This window comes from Propithecus coquereli, unplaced genomic scaffold (genome assembly GCF_000956105.1).
Source record: "Propithecus coquereli isolate 6110/MARCELLA unplaced genomic scaffold, Pcoq_1.0 Scaffold422, whole genome shotgun sequence".
In the NCBI taxonomy this organism is placed as follows: Eukaryota; Metazoa; Chordata; class Mammalia; order Primates; family Indriidae; genus Propithecus; species Propithecus coquereli.
Window position 1 is genome coordinate 1,046,071 of NW_012149975.1, and position 20,935 is coordinate 1,067,005.

Here is a 20,935-nt window from a genome sequence, read left to right on the forward strand (position 1 = left end):
CTTTCTATTTTTTAGTAGAGACGGGGGTCTCGCTCTTGCTCAGGCTGGTCTCGAACTCCTGACCTTGAGCGATCCACCCGCCTCGGCCTCTCAGAGTGCTAGGATTACAGGCGTGAGCCACTGTGCCCGGCCAACACACATTTATTATCTCACAGTTTGGGGGTCATCCAGACCAGAGTCTCTCACTGGGCTGCTATGAAGTTATTGGTCCAGGATCTCTCACAAGACTGTAATCAAGATGTCAGGTGGGCCCTCACTCATCTCAAGGTTCAACTGGGGTAGAATCTGCTTCTAAGCTCACTCAGTGATTGTTGGCAGGATTCAGATCCTCACAGGTTGTTTGACTGAAGACCAGTTCCTCACTGGCTGCTGGTCAGAGACTAGCCTCAGTTTCTTGCCACATGAGCTTCTCCAGAGGGCAATTTGTAACACCGCATTTCATCAAGGTGAGCAAACAAGAGGGAGTGAGTACTGCAAGACTACCAAGTGGAAGCCATAGTCTTTTATAACTTAAACTTGGAAGTGGCATTCTATCAGTTTTACTGGAGTCTCTTCATTAGATCCAGCTCACACCAAAGGAGAAGGGATTACATGAGGGCATTAATACCAGGAGGTGGGATCACTGGAAGCCATGTCAGAAGGTGCCCATTACAGTCTACTTCACCTGGCCCACTCTATCACCTGTCCCACACCTGTCTATCTCATCGCCTATTGATCCTCCCCCTTGCACTCTGTGCTCTAGCCACACAGGCCTCCTTGCAGGTTCTTGAAATTCCAGGCCTGTCTGTCATCAAGGCCTCATCACTTAACTGGTCCCTTGAACTGGAAGGCTCTTCCGCCAGGTAGCTTCATTGCTTGTTCCCTCAACTCCTTTAGGTCTTGCCCAAAGTCAGCCAGCCTCTCAGTTAGGCCTTCCTTGAGCTTCCTATTTAAAAGTGCAGCCCTCCTACCATCTCCTGTCTAACTTGCCCTTCTTTATTTTTCTCCAAAGCACTTGTTGCCATTTGATATGTTATGTATATTTACATATTTATTTTATTTATCATGTCTTCCACACTAAAATGTAAGTTCCATGAGGGCAGGACATTTTATCTGCTTTGTTCCTTGCTTTATCTTCAGTGCCTAGAGCAGCACTGTCCAATAGAAATATAATGCAAGCTGCATATGTAATTATAAATTTAATAGTAGTGACATTAAAAATTAAAAAAAGAAGCAGGTGAAATTAATTTTAATAGTAGATTGTCTTTGACCCAACATATCCAAAATACTGTCAAGTCAACATGCAATCAATATAAAAATTATTAATGAGATAATTTATTTACTCTCTCATAGTAAGTCTTCAAAATCCTGAGTATATTTCACTTTTACATTATAACTGAGATGCTAAATTTTTATCAGAAATCCATGAGGATCTATATTTAGACTTCAGAAACTTATAGTTGAAGGAGTAGATTCACACATACATATCCAAGTTGTTCAAAACATCTTTAGAAGTTTTCCAATAACTGTACTGTGTATCCATTTCTATATTTAAGTATAAATTAATTAAAATTAAATGAAACTATAAATTCATTTCCTCAGTCACAGGAGCCATATGTGGCTAGGGCTTACTCTGTTGGACAGGCCAGGCCTAGAACAGTGCCTGGCACATAAGTAAGGGTCACACAATAATTAATTAATTAATATATACAAATTGTGTGAGGCTTTTCCAGTGAGAATATATTCATGATTACTGTGATGACATAAATAAAACAAAGGAAAAGGGGACATGATGCCACGTCCACTTCTGTGCGTTGTTGAGGCCTTTATAACAAGCAAACTATAATTCAGGAGAGCTGTATAATCCCCAAAGCACATTTATATCCATTATCTCTTTCAACCTTCAAAACAATCTTGAAGGTAGGCAGAGCTGAGATTATTTGTTCCCATTTTACAGATGAACAAACCAAGTCAGATAAGTCACACAGTTGTTGGCAGAGCCAGGAATAGAAGCCACATAGGGTTGAGTAACCTGAATGACCCTGAGAGAAACTCCATCTGCCTTTATATTGATCCATTATTCATGGATTTATATGAGGTTGTCAGACTGGATACAATAATGTATGCAATATGTGAGAATTTTAGAAAGTGAAAAGCTGTATTGCAATTAAAAGATGTTTTTAACAATATAAACCTTATTGAATATATATATATATATATTTTTGTTGTTGTTGTTGTTTTTGTTTTTTGTTTTTTTTGGAGATAGAGTCTCATTCTGTTGCCTGAGCTAGAGTGCCATGGCGTCAGTCTAGCTCACAGCAACCTCAAACTCCTGGGCTCAAGCAATCCTCCTGCCTCAGCCTCCTGAGTAGCTGGGACTAGAGGCGTGCGCCACCACGCCCAGCCTTGAATATATGTTAATAGCCTATTACACCACTTGGAATAATGAGAGGTTTCTTATTTCGCAGACAAAGCCACAAGCTTCACCCTCTTTTTCACTTTTTTCTAAATTCACCTCCTTCAAAGGGTATACTCTCCACCCATAGAGTGTTTGTGGATTTAAGGATGACCTTCTCGCTTACAGGAGACTAATGATATGCCAATGTGAGGTTCTTAAGTATTTCAAATGTGATAGAAAGCATTAGGTGTTGCTTTTTACTACGTAAATGTATATTCCTGAATGAGAAACTTATAAAGAGACCAAATGGTCCCGGTTGGGGAAAGGAGATGAGGACTTGGCACTGGGCAAGTTCAGGGGAAGCTATTCCTGAGGCAGAGTTGAAAAGAGCAACGGAGGACTTTCAGGAGCCTTTGGGCTATATAGGCTGTGTCTAGAAAGTTTCAAGGACTAGGATCAGAGCAGAAACAAGGACAGGGAAGGCAGATAATTAGAGCTTGGAGCAGACATTACAAATTGCCTAGTGACTACATTCTAGTTCAAACCGCTTCTTTATTTTTATTTTTATTTTTTTTGAGACAGAGTCTCACTTTGTCATCCTGGCTAGAGTGCAGTGGCATTATCATAGCTCACTGCAACCCTAAACACCTGGACTCTAGCAATCCTCCTGCCTCAGCTTCCCAAGTAGCTGGGACTACAGGAGTGCGCCACCACACCCGGCTGATTTTTCTATTTTTTGTGGAGACGGGATCTCACTCTTGTTCTTGCTCAGCTTTGTCTCAAACTCCTGACCTCAAGTGACCCTTGCACCTCAGCGTCCCAGAGTGCTAGGATTACAGGTGTGAGCCGCCACGTATAGTCTTTAAAGTGCTGCTTTATACAGAAAACAAGACTGGGGTTAATTCAGACAAAGGAAAATAAACCACCTAAGAGATAGGGATATCCCACAGGCCAGAAAAAGGGGATGGAAAGCACCTAGCCTGATGCCTAGTAGGTGTACCATCAACATTTACTGAATAAAGACCTTCCTTCTACTGATGCCAAAAAGAGGGCCTAATGGTAATGAATGTAACCAAGAGTGCAGAGCATACTAAGGGGAAAGGAGGGGAGTGAAAGTTTATTGAGCTCCTGCTATGTGCTAGGCACTACGATAACTGCTGTTATCTGACCACCCCGGAGAACCAATAGAAACTCAACAACCCAGATGGTTTGGGCCGACAAGAAAATTAATCAACATGAGCAGGATAACACAGTGGGTGAGCACTAGGGTACAAGAGTCAAATTGAACTGAATTCAAATCCTGGTCCTCCCACTCTCTAATGGAGTGAACATGAGCAAGCCACTTTCCCCGCCTGGAAAATGGAAATAATAATAGTACCTGCCTTACATGGTTGTGGAAATTTAATGAGCTAAAGTGCCTGGCACACAGTAACCACTCAAATAAGCATTAACTGTGGCAGATTTTATTTCTCAAAGATGGCCGCAATAGTATCTCCCATCCCATATGCTCTTTTTACAATGTGACTTTGACATTCTCCCTTGAAGGCAGAACGAGCTACACAATTTGCTGGGCCCCTTATTCAAAATGTATTAAGAATTTCAGGACAGCAACAGGAGACCATTAAACTAAGTGTGGGTTGCACATTCATGAAGCCAGTGCACCTATTTCAAGAGGTGGGGGTTTATGTTGCCTCCCCTTGAATCTAGGTGGGCTTGTGACTGTGGTAGAAAAGCACAATGTGACTTCTGCTACTAGGTCATGAAAAGTGATACAGTGTCTGCCTGGTTCTTTTGGATACCTGCTTGGAGCCCTGAGCTGCTATGTAAGCAACCCAACTGTTTTGAGGCCATCATGCAGTGAGAAAGCTCAAATTAGCCCATGTAGAGAGGCCCTGAGACTACATGAAATGAAGGGAAGGCCTGGGTAGACCCCTGCTTTCAGTGGCCCTGCAATACCAGCTTTAATCACCATTGACCACAATCACAGGCAAGACTCAGCCAGAACTACCCAACCGAGCCCTTCCTGAAATTCCTGATCCACAGAAACCAGGAGAGATCATAAAAGCAATGTTGTTCTTTTAAGCCAGCAAGTTTGGGGGTGATTTGTTATTAACAGTTGATAACTGGAACACTATCATTATTAAAACAAGGAAATGGTCACTGGCAGTGCCAGAAATGGAAGATATTTTGTTTGTTCTTGCTCTCACCTGTTACCTGTGGTGGTAGCAGTGGGATTCAGGCCCTAACGGATATGTCAGAGTGAAAGGAACTGTGGCTGAGTGTGTGAAACTTGTTTGAATCCTGTTTCAATCAAACCAGCTATAAGGCGCTTTTGAGACAACAGGAATACCTGAATACGGACTGGATCTTAGATGATATTAAAGAATAATTGTTAATTTTGTTAGATGCGACCATGGCATAACGGTTATGTTTTTAAAAAGTCTTTATTGACTTGAGATGAACACTGAAGTATTTACAGATGAAGCAACAGGATGCCTAGGATTTGTTTTAAAATACTACAGGAAGTGTCAAGAACATACAATGAGGGAAAAAAAGAGTCTCTTCACCAAATTGTTCAGGGACAACTGGAAAACCACATGCAAAAGAATGAAGTTGGATCCTGATCTCACTTCATATACAAAAATTAACCAAAATTGATCTAAATATAAATAGAAGAGTTAAACTACAAAATATAAGAGCTAAGCTATAAAATTCTCAGAAGAAAACATAGGATATATCTTTGTGACCTCAAATTTGGAAATGGATTCTTAGACTTGACACCAAAAGCACAAGCACTAAAAGAAAAAAAAATAGATAAATTGGACTTCATCAAAATTAAAAACTTTTGTGCATCAAAGGACATTATCAAGAAAATGAAAAGATAGCCTTCAGAATGGGAAGCATATTAACAAATCGTATATCTGATAAGGGTCTAGTACTCAGAATGTGTAAAGAACTCTTACAATTCAACAAGAAATGGGCAAGCAGTCCAATTAAAAAATGGGCAAAGGACTTGAACAGACATTTCTCCAAAGAAGATATACAGGCCTGGCGCGGTGGCTCACGCCTGTAATCCAAGCACTCTGGGAGGCCGAGGCAGGTGGATTGTTTGAGCTTGGGAGTTCGAGACCAGCCTGAGCAAGAGCGAGACCCCTGTCTCTACTAAAAAAAAAAATAGAAAGAAATCAGCTGGACAACTAAAATATACATATATAAAAAAATTAGCCGAGCATGGTGGCGCATGCCTGTAGTCCCTGCTACTCGGGGGGCTGAGGCAGGAGGATCGCTTGAGCCCAGGAGTTTGAGGTTGCTGTGAGTGAGGCTGACGCCATGGCACCCTAGCCAGGGCAACAGAGTGAGACGCTTGTCTCAAAAAAAAAAAAAAAAAGAAGATACACAAATGACCAACAAGCACATGAAAAAAATGCTCAGCATCATTAGTCAATAGGTAAATGTAAGTCAAAACCATAAGATACCACTTCACATCCACTAGGATGGCTATAAGGCGCACACACACACACACACGTATACAGAGAGAGAGAGGGAGAGAGAGAGAGAATAGCAGGTGTTGTCCACAGGTACAAAAATTAGAACCTTTGGCCAGGCGCAGTGGCTCATGCCTGTAGTCCTAGCACTCAAGGATTGCTTGAGGTCAGGAGTTTGAGACGAACCTGAGCAAGAGTGAGACCCCGTCTCTACTAAACATGGAAAAATTAGCCGGGCATGGTGGTGCATGCCTGTAGTCCCAGCTATTCAGGAGGCTGAGGCAGGAGGATCACTTGAGCCCAGGAGTTTGAGGTTGCTGTGAGCTAGGCTGATACCACGGCACTCTAGCCTAGGTGACAGAGTGAGACTCTGTCTCAAAAAAAAAAAAAAGAAAAGAAATTAGAACCCTTGTATATTGTTGGTGGGAATGTAAAATTGTGCAGCTGCTATGAGAAATGATTTGGCAGTTCCTCAAAAAGTTAAGTATAGAATTACCATATGATCTTGCAATTCCACTCCTAGGTATAGATCCAAAGGAAATGAAAACATATGTTTGCACAGAAACTTGTACGTAAATGTTTATAGCAGCATCATTCATGATAGCCAAGAGGTGGAAACAGCCCAAATGTCTCTCAGTGGATGAATGGATAAATAAACTGTGGTATATCCATATAATGAAATATTATTCAGCCATAAATTGTAATTCATTACTGATACATGCCACAAATTGGATGAACCTCTAAAACATGCTAAATGAAAGATGCCGGACCCAAAAAGTCACATATTGTATGATTCATTGCATATTAAATACCGAGGATAGGCAAATCTATAGAGATGGAAAGCAGATTAGTGGTTGTCAGGGCTTGGGGAGAGGGGGAAATGGGGAGTGATTACTTAATGGTACAGGGCGTCTTTCTGGGGTGATGAAAACATTTGAAACGAGAGAGAGAGAGTGGTTGCACAGCATTTTGAATGCCCTCTGAAAGTTCACTGAAAAATCAACTCACAAAAGGCAGATTAATTGGAGAAAAGGCATACAAATTTAACATTCATGCATGGGAGCCTTCAGAATGGAGACCCAAAGACACGGGAGAAATGGTCCATTTTTATGCTTAGGTTCAATAAAATATGAACAGCGAGGTAGAAATATGATTGGACAAAAAGGGGTGTGATCTAATGCTAGTAGACTGGGGAAACCCAGCAAGGCCTGTCTGTCTAGATTCTTCTTGGTCTCTCTGAGCAGCATTCCTTCTTCTGGGAATGGGGCAGGACCCTCTCTGGAATGGGAGTCTTGTAACAGTCAAACAAGGTAGGTCAGATAATTTTTTTTTCTGGTCAGTTTTTAAACAGATAGGGTGGAGGGAAAGTTAGAGTAATATTTTTAGGTTTTCTGGCTGGCTTTGGGGAAAAGGGGTTGTGGTTTCTATGATCCGCCTTGGGAAAGAGGGATTCTAGTTTCTAGGGCTAGCCTCAGGGGAGAATGGGACTGAGAGACAAGAGGGCAGGAGAAGGTCAGAGAAAAACTTGCTTCTGAGGCTGCTTCTGAGGTATTCTGGGGTATTGTTTTCTGAGTCTCCCTAGGCTAAATACCATGGAATTGTACACTATTTCCTTTCAGCCAAAACTACCATCTTCCAGGAATTTGCCAAAATGAGGAACACCAAGGGAAAGAACAGAGGCACCTGCTATATATTCTCTAGGCCTTTTAGAGAACATGGATTTGTTCCTTTGGCCACATACCTGCGAATCTACAAGGAAGGCGATACTGTAGACATCAAGGGAACACGGTGCTGTTCAAAATGGAATGCCACACAAATGTTACCATGGCAAAACTGGAAGAGTCTACAATGTTACCCAGCATGCTGCTGGTATTATTGGAAACAAACAAGTTAAGGGCAAGATTCTTGATTCTTGCCAAGAGAATTAATGTGCGTATTGAGCATATTAAGTGCTCTAAGAGTCGAGATAGCTTCCTGAAACGTGTGAAGGAAAATGATCAGAAAAAGAAGGAAGCCGAAGAGAGGTGCCTGGGTTCAACTGAAGCGCCAGCCTGCTCCACCCAGAGAAGCACACTCTGTGAGAACCAAGGGAAAGGAGCCCGAGCTGCTGGAACCTGTTCCCTGGGAATTCATGGCATAATAGCTGTAAAAAAAAAAAAAAAAGACCTCTGGACTATAAAAAAGAAAATGGTTAACTGTATGTTGCACAAATTTCAGATGATAAAAAAAAATACAGCAAAAAGTGGAGGTGGTGGTGGTAGATGAAACAAGATTAGCAAAAAGCTAATAACTGTTGAAGCTGAAAATGGATACCTGAGGATTGATTATATCATTTTTTTCTTCTTTTGTGTACATCATATATCAAAATTTCCATAATAAAAAGTAAAGAGAGAAGTTGCGCTCGCAAAACTGTAGCAATATGATATATATTGTCTATATATTGTCTGTTTTCAGAAATTTCCTTCCTCAAAAGTCTAAAAGTTAATCCTGCCCTGATAAACTGCTCACGAGTGCTGGTTTGGAGTGGATAAAGGGCATAAAAAGACTGCCAAAGAAGCCAGGATGCGTTGGGCACCATGAGGTCTAAGGGAACACATTCGTATAGTTGTTGTTATGTGATAAACTGCCTTTTAAAATGGTGTGCCGTGCCCAACAACTGCTAAAAGTGCATAAAAGATCACTAGGAGAATGAAAACATAATAGTCAGGGAATTAATGCATAGGCAGCAGTAACCAACACAACATCATACTGAAATATATTGTCCTCCCCAGTGATGGCAGTTTCTGTGACATTCAGAAATTGCCCTGGTGGTATTAAACATAAATACCACCAGGGCAGCCACACTGAACAATTCTAGAGAATGCCAATCACATCATGGATTATGCGAATGGCACTCCCCTGGAGATGTATAGAGGTAGTCTGCTGAGCCCTATGCAATTGGCGCTGTGCTATATAAATTCATTCTCCTCATTCCTGGGGAATATTTGGTTGAAAGAAAAGTTATAAACAAACAAACAAGCGAAAAACAGTCTTCTGCGGCTCCAACTGTGTTTGAACCTAACAAACAGAGTTAGAATAATTAAAAGTGAATGTAAACAATTAGAGCCTTTGATATCTAAAAACTCAAGGGGTGAGTTATCTAGAATGAAATAATAATGATTTCTGAAACAGCCGAATTAAAGAGTACCTAAATATTGGAAAATAGGGGATTTGTGTTCCTCCCTTTGCTCCAATGAATCTATTCAAAATGGTTTCTTTATATTAAGCTGCAAAGAAAACAAAATATAGTGGGGTGGTGGTTACATGAATATATATAAAATGAGTGTGCTTTATTTTTTTACAATTAAAGCTCAGTAAAGTTGAATGTATATATGTGTGTGTATGTGTGAAATATATATACAAATATAAATAAAACACACAGTATATATTTCTTGTCAATGAGGCCTCAATCTTTGGGCCTCTTCTCTAGCTACTCTTCTGACTCCCTTTTGATGATCTTATCCAGTGTTTATGGCTTTATGGTACCATCTGTACCATGTGGTAAGAAATATAACGTGAGCCACATACATAATTTTAAATATTCTAGTAGCCACGTTCAAAAAATCAAAAGAAGCCGGGCGCGGTGGCTCACGCCTGTAATCCTAGCACTCTGGGAGGCCGAGGCGGGAGGATCGTTTGAGGTCAGGAGTTCAAGACCAGCCTGAGCAAGAGTGAGACCACCCCGTCTCTACTAAAAATAGAAAGAAATCAGCTGGACAACTAAAAATATATAGAAAAAATTAGCCGGGCACGGTGGCACATGCTTATAGTCCCAGCTACTCGGGAGGCTGAGGCAGGAGGATTGCTTGAGCCCAGGAGTTCGAGGTTGCTGTGAGCTAGGCTGACGCCACGGCACTCACTCTAGCCCGGGCAACAGAGTGAGACTCTGGCTCAAAAAAAAAAAATTAAAAAATAAAAAGAAACAGATGAAATGAATGTTAATAATGTATTTTCTTAAACCCAATATATCCAAAATATTGTAATTTCAACATGTGATCAATATAAGGAATTATGAATGAGATATTTCACTTTCTTTTTTCTGTATTAAGTCTTCCACATCTGGTGAGTATTTTTTATCATTATTATTATTATTATTATTTTAGACAGAGTCTCGCTCTGTTGCCTGGGTTAGAAGTGCCTCAGTCTCCCTAGTAGCTGGGACTACAGGCACACCCCACCATGCCCGGCTAATTTTTTCTATTTTTAGTAGAGATGGGGTCTCGCTCTTGCTCAGGCTGGTCTCTGAACTCCTGAGCTCAAGGGATTCCCCCACCTCAGTCTGCCACAGTGCTAGGATTACAGGCGTGAGCCACTGCACCTGGCCTGATCTGCAGAGTATTTTACACTTGCAGCATATCTCAGTTCAGACTAGCCACATTTCAAGTGCTCAGTAGTCTCATGTGGTTGGTGGCTACTGTATCAGACCCCAGGTATCTATATGTTGACAACTTCCTAGATCTCTCCCCTGAACCGCAGACTCATCTATCCAACTATCTATTCAACAGCCCTGACTGGATTTATTATAGTCATCTAAAACTTAATTTGTCCAAAACAAAGCTGCTCATCTTCCCCTAAAAAAGCTTTCAGAGGCTTACACATCTCGGTTTATGGCAATTCCATTTTTCCAGTTGCTCAGGACCCAAACCTTCGAGCCCCGCCCCCCGTCTTTCTCTCACATCCTGCATCCAATCTATTAACAAATACTGGTGGCCCTACCTTCAAAATATGAAACCACTTCTCACCACCTCCACTAACACCTTTGTCCACTGCACCATCATCTCTTACTGAGATGATGAATCATCTCTTACTAAGAATGTACAACCAATCTCCTAAATGGTCTCCATGCTTACAGCCTTGGCACCTTCAGTGTGTTTACAACACTGCAGCCAGAGTGATCTTGTTAAAATGGAAGTTAGATCACAGCAGCCTGCTCAAAGCTCCCCTCTGGTTCCTCATTTCACTCACCAAAAGCCAGAGTCCTTACCATGGTTCCACACCCTCGCCTCTGGTGACTTCTCTGCCCTCTCGTCGGTCTTACCCCTGGCTCACTCTCAGCAGGCAACCAGCTTCCTTGCTCTTTCTCAAATACGCCAGGCATGCTCCAGCCTCAAGGCATTTGCACTTGCTGTCTGCCCTGTCTGGAATGCTGTTACCCCAGACAGACGGGTGGTTCCCTCTCTCCCTTCCTCTCTGCTTTGCTCAAATGCCTCCTTTTCAGTGAGGCCTTCCCTGAACACCCTAATTTAAAATTGCAACCCACCCCCAGGACTCTCTATTTTTTTCCCTTCCCTGTTTTGTTTGCTCTTCATAGCACTTATTACCTGTATATTTTGTTTAGTGTTTGTCTCTCCCCAGTAGAATATAAGCCTTGTGTGAGCAGAGCTTTTTGTCTGTTTTGTTCATCCACAGTACCTAGAACAGTGCTTGGTGCATCGTGGGTGCTTAATAAATATTTGTTGAATGACTGCATGATATAAAATTTCTATTCAGCACAATTGTTCAGAAAATTAAGAAAGTATGTAATGAAAATACAAAAAAAGCACCATTCTCATTTTTATTTATTTATTTATTTTTTGAGATGGGTCTCTCTCTTATCCAGGCTGGAGTGTGGTGGCCCGATCATAGCTTACTGCAACATTGAAATCCTGGGCTCAAGCCATCCTTCTGCTTCAGTTTCCCAATGTGTTGGGATTACAGGGGTGAGCCACCACACCTGGCTAATTTGTTTATTTAATTTTTTTTTTTTTTGGAGGTGCTGTCTTGCTGTGTTGCCCAGGCTGGTCTTGAACTCCCAGCCTTAAGTGATCCTCCCACGTCTGCCTCCCAGTGGCTGGGACTACAAGCACAAGCTGCTGTGCCCAGCCTTGTTTTTAAACATTACATCTTATATGCCACATTTTATAACAAAGCATAAAAATATAAAATATCTGAACTTAATATATTTGTTCTTAATAAAATAAAAATATTTCTATCTTTTAAATGTTATCATAGGTATGTGATGTCTTATAAAATTTTTAAAGCATGTAACTCAAATTGTAATAGTTTCTTGTGGCAATTAGTTTGCCAGTAGAGCATTTTTGTTGTTTGGTTGTCTACTTTAATTCAAGTGAGCATTATATCTTGAGCTGCTTGTGGAATTCCAGCCACACGCGATTAAGAGTGTCCCTTGGTCAAATACATGTGGGAAATGCTGCATAGTCTATTATTCTGTGGAAACTATTCCATCTCCTTGCTTCTTTACTTGATTTTCTGGACTTCCTCCAGCTTGGTGACCTCATATGGTCGTTTGCTCTTCTGATTTGTGAATGTAAGAGATCTTCACATCACGTGCTTTGCCAATTGAATTGCTTTTTTGCTAGTAGTTGGGTAGCAATTTTCAATTTTTCCGTATTAGAGGATTTACTTTTTGTATTTAATCCTTAATGGCTATTGACTTTGGTTTCATATTTCTCTTGAAATGGCTGAAAATGTCTACGGAGTCAGTGCATTTTTGACTTCTTGTCTTCCTCACAGTACTCCAGGTGAAAAGCTTTCTGAGATTTTCTTTTTCTGCAATCTTGACTGGTAGTCCATTTGAGAACTTTGGGGTTTGGTTCATCCTAAATGCTTAATTCTTTCCTCGTACCCTCTTCACATAAAATTTACAATGATATAATATACATATATATCATTATGTATATATCATATTTGTGTATATATATCTATGTATTTGTTCATTGTGACAGATTTTGAATACTTTATTAATTAGTATTGTGAATGATTAAAATATGTTCCATTATATACAGATATACATATACATATATTGATACACATGTACATGTGTGAATGTATGCATGTACATATACACATACATAAATATCTATACATATATAAAGTCTGTGTCTATACTTCCCACCACTAGTTTTTATACTTTTACTACATGTATATTTACCCATAAACACTATATAGTAGCTCTCCTCCCTTTCATTGCCCATCTTCTAAAATAAATGGTCAGCCGGGTGCGGTGGCTCACGCCTATAATCCCAGCACTTTGGGAGGCCGAGGCAGGAGGATCACTTGAGGCCAGAAGTTCAAGACTAACATAGTAAGACCCCATCTCTATAAAACATAAATTAAAAAAATTAGCCGGTTGTGGTGGCATGCACCTGTAGTCTCAGCTACTCAGGAGGTTGAGGAGGGAGGATCACTTGAGTCCAGGAGTTTGAGGCTGCAGTGAACTATGATCACACCACTGCACTCCAACCTCAGTGACACAGTGAGACCCTGTCTCTAAAAAAATAATAATAAAAAGTAAAATAAAAATAAAATGAATGGTTTACTGCTGCTTCCCCTTCTTTCGCTACTCTCTTGATCCTTCACTGCCTGTCACCTGGCCTTTCATCTTCTCATCTGACAATCATCGCCATACTCAATAACCTTTCTTCTGTCCTCATTACCTGACCTCTTCATTGTTCCTCATGCCCTCCTTCTGGAATCTCTCCTCTGTTAAACACTCTTACTGCCTGGCCCCTGTGACAAGATGAAAGGGTGGGTCTCAGGGCAAGGGCCCTGCTTTGCCACTCCTTCTTGGCAGGTTCACTTCCTGTCCTGACCCGCAGATTCACATAGCCTCATGTGCATTTCTAGCTGGATGTTCGGCTGTTTCCTTCAGCTTCACATATCTGAAATACAGCTCATCATCTTCCACTAAGCCAGCTTCCTTAGCTTCTCCTTTTCTGTCGCTGACGTCAGCACCAGACATTAAAACCTGAGTCATCTTTGACTCCTTTCTTGACTTCACACCCACACTCTATCCATCACCTAATCTTGTTGATTCTTTTTTAAAAAAAGTTTTGAACTTATGAAATATTTCAAGCACACAGAAAACTGCAGAGAATAAACTCCCATTTGACCACTGCTCAGCCTTAACGAATCTTAGTATTTTGTCATATGGACTTCAGAGTTTTTTTAAGAAATAAAACATTATTAATACATTCGAAGTCCCTTCCGTGCCTTTCCTCTCCTATTCTCCACTCCATTAGACATAACCACTCTCTAAAGTCTATGTATATATTATACTTCCCAAGCGAGGATTTGTACTTTTACTACATATGCATTTATCCATAAACAATATATAATATTGTCTTGTGTATTTAAATTTTTTACATAAGTGGTTTATTGTGCATATCATTCTACAAGTTCCATTTGTAATTCAACATAATGATTTTGAGTTTTTTCATATTAATACATGTACATCTAGTTCATTCCTTTGAACTGCTATATACTATTTTATTGCATGACTAGACTGCAATTTATTTACCTATTCTCCTATTGACGTGTAGGTTATTTCCAACTTTTTACCACCAAAGTTGATACTGGAATGAATATTCTTGCATACGCTTCCTTGTGTATATATATACGCATTTCTCTAGGGTTTGTATAGTGTGGCCCACTCTCGCCTTTCCCATAAACTGGCAAATTGTTTTTCAAAGTGGTGGTACTCTCCTGTACAAGCAAATTATGAGAATTCCTCATGCCCTCTTTCTCCTCATTCTTGTGAATACTTATTATCAGACTTTCTTCTAAAAGTATTGACATTCTGTTTTCATATTTAGGTATTTAATTAACCTGGGATGATTTCATGGGCACAGTGTATGGTAGTGATCTAATATTATCAACCTCCTTCAATTTGGAAAGCAAGTTGTTCTAGTTACATTTAATCAATAGTCCATCCTTTTCCCTCTTATCTGTAAAGTCACCTCTGTATACCAAGTTTGCATATATGTGTGGATCTGTTCTGGCTTCTGTGTTCTACTCCACCGAACTGCTGATCTATCCCTGTGCCAGTAGCACAGTGTCTTCATTGCTGTACTTTTATAATAAGAAATCATATTGGGTAAGGAAAATTCCCCCATATTGTTCTTCTTCAAAATGTGTTGGTTATTGGCACTTTTCTCTTCCATATGAATTGGAGGATCAACTTACCAAATTTCACCAAAAAAAAAAAAAACTATAGGGTCCGGGCGTGGTGGCTCACGCCTGTAATCCTAGCACTCTGGGAGGCCGAGGCGGGCAGATTGTTTGAGCTCAGGAGTTTAAGACCAGCCTGAGCAAGAGTGAGATCCCGTCTCTACTAAAAAAAAATACAAAGACATTAATCGGACAACTAAAAATACATAGAAAAAATTAGCCGGGCATGGTGGCACATGCCTGTAGTCCCAGCTACTCGGGAGGCTGAGGCAGTAGGATCGCTTGAGCCCAGGAGTTTGAGGTTGCTGTGAGCTAGGCTGACGCCACGGCACTCACTCTAGCCCGGGCAAAAGAGTGAGACTCTGTCTCAAAAAAAAAAAAAAAAAAAGAATGAGTGATAAGCTTTATCAGATGCTTTTGTTCCTGGATCTATGTATATAAGTGGTGATTTACATTAAATGATTTTCTGATGTGGAACTATTCTTACACCTGGGATAATTTGGTTCTTTCTATACAACACACAGCATCCATTCCTTTCCTTCCCTCCCCACTGTCACCATTCTTATTTTTTAATCCTTGCTGACTACAATAGACTGAACATTGCCATTGGTTCAATCTTTTCCAAAGACTATTTTTGTCATGTCTTTTTGCTTTGAAATCCTCATAGGTTCCCCAATTGTCTAGAAAATAAAATACAAACACCGTTATCTGACCTCCAAATATCTTTGAAATTATTTACATTAGTTTCTAACTCCTATCCAGCTGGGCTGATTTACTCATTGTCCTCCAAATACACCTTTTTTTCCCTCCTATTCCCACATCTATGCCTTGCCTCATAGGGAGCACATTTTTTAATCCAGAGGAGATCCTGTATATTTTCTACTCTCTCATTTTTCTAAAAACAATGAGAAACCATTAAAGTTTTAATCCAAAGAGTAATATAGTCTAGCTTAATATTTTCAAAGATTACTGTGGCTGCTTTGTGGAGAATGGATTGTAAGGGGTCAAGAATGAAAGCAAGAAAACCAGTTAGGAGGCAATTACAATAGCTTAGGTGAGAGATGGTGGTACCTTTGGGCTAGAATTGGTAGCAGTAAAGAAGAAAATATTTAGACAGGTGTGATATAGATAAATATTTGGATGTAGCTCTTACAAAACTTGTTGAAGAATGGATGTAAGGACTAGGCAGGAAGAACCAAAGATGACTGCCAGATTTGAGGCTTTAAAAATTGGCTGGACTACTGGGTATTTACCCAAAGGAAAAAAAGACATTTTATAAAAAAGGACATTTGCATTCAAATGTTTATAGCAGCACAATTCACAATTGCAAAGATGTGGAAACAACCCAAGTGCCCATCAACACATAAGTGGATTAATAAAATGTCGTGTATATATGCCATGCAGTACTACTCAGCCATAAAAAATGGTGAACTAATGCCTTTTGTAACAACCTGGATGGAACTGGAGACCATCCTTTTAAGTGAAGTATCACAAGAATGGAAAAACAAAAACACATGAACTCACTATTATGTTGGAACTAATAGATCAACACTCATGAGCACATATGGTAGTAAAATTCAACGGAAATCAAGTAGGTTGGGGGGAAGGAGGGGATGGGTGAATTCACACCTAATGGGTACAATGCACGCTATCTGGTGATGGACACACTTAACTTTGACTCAATTTGTAAAAAAGCAATTCATGTAACCAAAATGTTTGTACTCTTGTAATATTTTGAAATAAAAAAAATTGGCTGGATGGTAGAGCCATTTAGTGATATGGAAAAGACTAGAATGGATTGTGGAGGACTTTGGAGAAGGAATCAAGAGTTTAATTTTACACATGTTGAGTTTGAGATATTTGTGAGAGAGCCAGATGAAATTCTCTAACTCTGTTTATGGAGTCCATGTATTGGCCTCTCTGCACAGATATACTGCAGAGGACCCAGTGATGGAGAAAAGAAGCTTCTCTTCCCTTCTGTTAGACCTATAAATCTCAGCATCAGCTATGCCTACTATTCTTGTCTATTCCTACAATCCCCTTCTAAAGTAAGTGGCCCTAGGCTGTTCCTTAATGGTAGCCACTGATTGGACCAGAGATGGGCACTTACCCAGTGACAGTCAATCCATAGATTGGCTGGCTACATATGAATTGGCTTGTTGAAATAGTCTATGCCTAATACAGGTGTTGGTAATTAACTTGGTCAAACAGAGTCTCTCCTTCTGGAATCCAATACTTGTTATCAGAAAAAGGAGAAGATAAACAAAGAAGAGACAGCATCAGGGTCTTATTGACAAGGTGCTAAACTGAAGAGCCACAATTCTTTTAGCTGAAAAGGAGACAAGGTAAATGATCCCTAAATCTTCCATTGAGAAAGAAAAGGACATAGAGTGGAAACTACCTTATGGTGAGAAAATATTTTTAAGCCTCTATAAATATTTAAGTAGAATCGACAAATTTAAGATATAGAGAAACTACCATATGTGTGTTTGGAAACAAATTTTCTATTCCGCTTTTTAGAAATCAAAATCACATATTTTTTAAAAACCACTTTCTTTAAAAATTTAAACACTGTTGCTTCATAAGAATTTATATACAAATATCTCAATTGCAACATTATAAAAATTATATAGAATGACTATCTATAAAAATTATAAATCTATATGCTGAATATAAGTATTAAATCATTTGTAATATAGCCATTTAAAAGTTGTGTTTTCTTTAATGGTTTGAGAAAATGTTGATATTAATTTTTTTAAAAGTGAGAGAAAAAAACTGTAGATATAATATTATCTTAATCATGTATGCGTGAGTATATACTCCTTTTGGCCAATATCCTCTAGAAGAGGCTAATGGTAGAATGTCAGGCATTGTTGCCCTACCCACTAAGTATGTCTTCCCTCTCCCTTAAGCAAAAAAGCTCCTTTTGACTAGAACTTCTGAAAATGCAACACTGATTTCTACCTCAGAGCTTTTGCACTGATTTTTCTTGCTTCTTGGAATGCTCTCTTACTTCATTTAGGCCTCAGTTCAAATGTCACCTCTATAGGGAGGCCATGCCTGACCACTCTATCTAAAATGCCAATAAACCTTCCAATCTGGTCCCTTACCTAATCTGACATTATATTATTTATGTTTATTTTTGTTATGGTTGTTTTCTTGATCTCCAGCAACAGAATGTCAGCTCCAGAAGGACAGAGACTTTGTCTTTTCTGCTGTATCTGTATCTGCAGCACCTAGAACATACTAGTTGCTCAATAAATATTAGTGAATGAATGAATACATTTGTAGAAAAAATAGTAAGGAAATGCACTAAAAATGGTAACTGTGGTGATCATTGGATGGAGGGGTTAGAGGTGATCTGTATTTTATTTATACTTGTCTGTATTTTCTAAAAAAATTATACAAAGAATGTGCATCATATTTATAATTAGAAAAATAACAAATGCTATTAAAAATTGTAGAAGAAAGAGTAGTAAATGCTATTAAAATGGTAAAGATTGTTACTTGGTAATTAACATAAAGAAAATAGTAACAGAATTTCAGTTGGTTTTTCTTGACATTTTATTTATCCATGGACAGCGTATCGCTAATAAATCTGAACTTTTTATAAGAAATTTACAAATTTACAAATGTGTTTCAAATGTATTTTTCACTGATTGGTTGCCCAGATACAAATATTTTACATATTGTAGACATGTCTTTTATCATTACCAATATCGATATCTGCTAAATTTCAGAAAAGTTCAGAAGACAATGTTCCCACCTGTATTAAACACATGTACAGGCCGGGCGTGGTGGCTCACGCCTGTAATCCTAGCTCTCTGGGAGGCCGAGGCGGGTGGATCGTTTGAGCTCAGGAGTTCAAGACCAGCCTGAGCAAGAGCAAGACCCCGTCTCTACTAAAATTAGAAAGAAATTAATTGGACAACTAAAAATATATAGAAAAAATTAGCCGGGCATGGTGGCGCATGCCTGTAGTCCCAGCTACTCGGGAGGCTGAGGCAGGAGGATCGCCTGAGCCCAGGAGTTTGAGGTTGCTGTGAGCTAGGCTGATGCCACGGCACTCTAGCCCAGGCAACACAGTGAGACTCTGTCTCAAAAAAAAAAAAAAAAACAAAAAACAAAAAAAACACATGTACACATATGTAATGGTGAAACATACTGAGAGATGACTGAAATGTGTATTTTTCTAGATTACTATTTGGATTTCTAATAATGATATTTTAGAAGTTAGCCTCTCAGTGGAGACTAATACAATACACTGAATTATGGGTAGAAGTTTGTCTGAGTTGTGTATTATATACATACTTATAATATTGTAAACTAAGATGTGTCAACAGAAAAAAAGACCAAACTCTGTAAAGTAATTTTAAGGAGATTTACTCTGAGCCAAATTTGAGGACTATGACCCGGAGCCACGTCCAAGAGGCCTTGAGCAAGTGGACTCGCAGAGGTTGGGTTACAGTTTGGTTTTATACATTTTAGGGAGACAGGGGTTACAGGTGAAGTCATAAATCAATACGTGGGAGGCATATATTGGTTTGGCCCGAAAAGGTGGGCCATCTCGAAGCGGGGGCTTATAGGTTATAAGGTGGGTTAAAAGATTTTTTGTAATTGGTTAAGACATGAAGCTTTGTGTAAAGGCTTGGAATGTTTCAACATAAGGAGCTAATTATCAGAGATAAGCCACTGGACATAGATTTGTTGTGTAAACAGAGGACCTGTAGGTTTGTCTTGCATAGCCTTAGGCCTGTTAATGGATTATAAAGGATGTCACCAAGAAGGGAGGGGGGAATGATAAGGCATGTCTGACCTCCTTCCTCTTGGCAGACAATTTAGTTTTAGGGTATTCCTTTGGCCACGAGGGGGTCCATTTAGTCAGCCGGTGGGGGGGGGTGAGCCTTAAAATTTTATCTCAGTTCACAGATGCAAGGAAGGAAATTATTTTCCCACCAGTTTCACCCAAACCTTATGGATCATGGCTTTTCCATTGTTGCGTTAGGTTGGGGATTCTATCACCTACATGATTGAATAGATAGCACTTATATCACACTATGTGCCATCCACTTATCTAAGTGCTTTACAAGTATTAAATTTAATTTTCATGACAACTCTATGGAATGAGTACCATTATTATGGCAATTTTACAAAGGAGTAAGCTGAAACATTGAGAGCCATTAGATAAAGACATCAGGATTCAAAGCCAGGTGACCTACTCCCAGAGTTTGTAGCCATTAACAACATAATGCCTGAATTGAAGAAAAAAAAAATCAGATGGTTATATAGTCCAATCTCTTCAAAACTAAGAAGTAGTCTTAAAAGAAGTTTGAGAAGACTGAAAAAATAAATAAAAGATAACCTTGAGTATATGACGTAAATTGGGATTTTATACAGACCTAGATTCAAAGGCAGGATAAGTGGATTTGGTAGACAGTGAATTTTTTTCCTGGAACAATTCAGGGACAGGAAAGCAGAGTCTGTACACAAGGGTAACACATCAGTGAGCTTTATTTCTTCTTTCTATTTTGAGTCATGGGAGGGAAAAGATACAGACAGTTAAGCTAATGGGGCACAGAAAAAAACAAGTAATTCAAGATTTTCTGAGACTGGTAGAAAGTATTACAGATAAAGTACTTTGGTGAATAATATCCAAAGCATCATCAGTGAAAGGAAGAGGGAATAGCAATGTTAGGTTAAGATGTACTTGATGATATCTGAGGTTTAATGAAGAAGATATTAAATTGTACTTAGGTGTTTGTGTTTCTTCAAATCTTGACATAAATTGTGTATTGCCTCTTTCTAAATAGAGATTAAATCATTATTCACAACATTTTATTATAATAAAGGGTTTATTTTAGAGAGAAATCAAAATAATGGGGAAAATCATATATATTCTCTGATCCAGTTGCCTACATCTATGCGGAGGCAGGCCATCTGGCCCCCAAAGGCATAACCCCATCATCATTTGAGTGACCTGAATGTCAGGTATGGTTCTTAGGAGTAAAGAGAGCTTTTGAATGTCTTTAGTTGTGAATCCAAATGTATAAAGCGAGCAAACAGCACAGAGTCTAAATGAGATTCC

General features: G+C 39.4%; 1 pseudogene; it reads left to right on the forward strand.

Moving 5' to 3' along the window:
* The first annotated feature begins 7,513 nt into the window (after window positions 1-7,513).
* LOC105817750 lies at window positions 7,514-8,050 on the forward strand (annotated as a pseudogene).
* The last annotated feature ends 12,885 nt before the right edge of the window (window positions 8,051-20,935 follow it).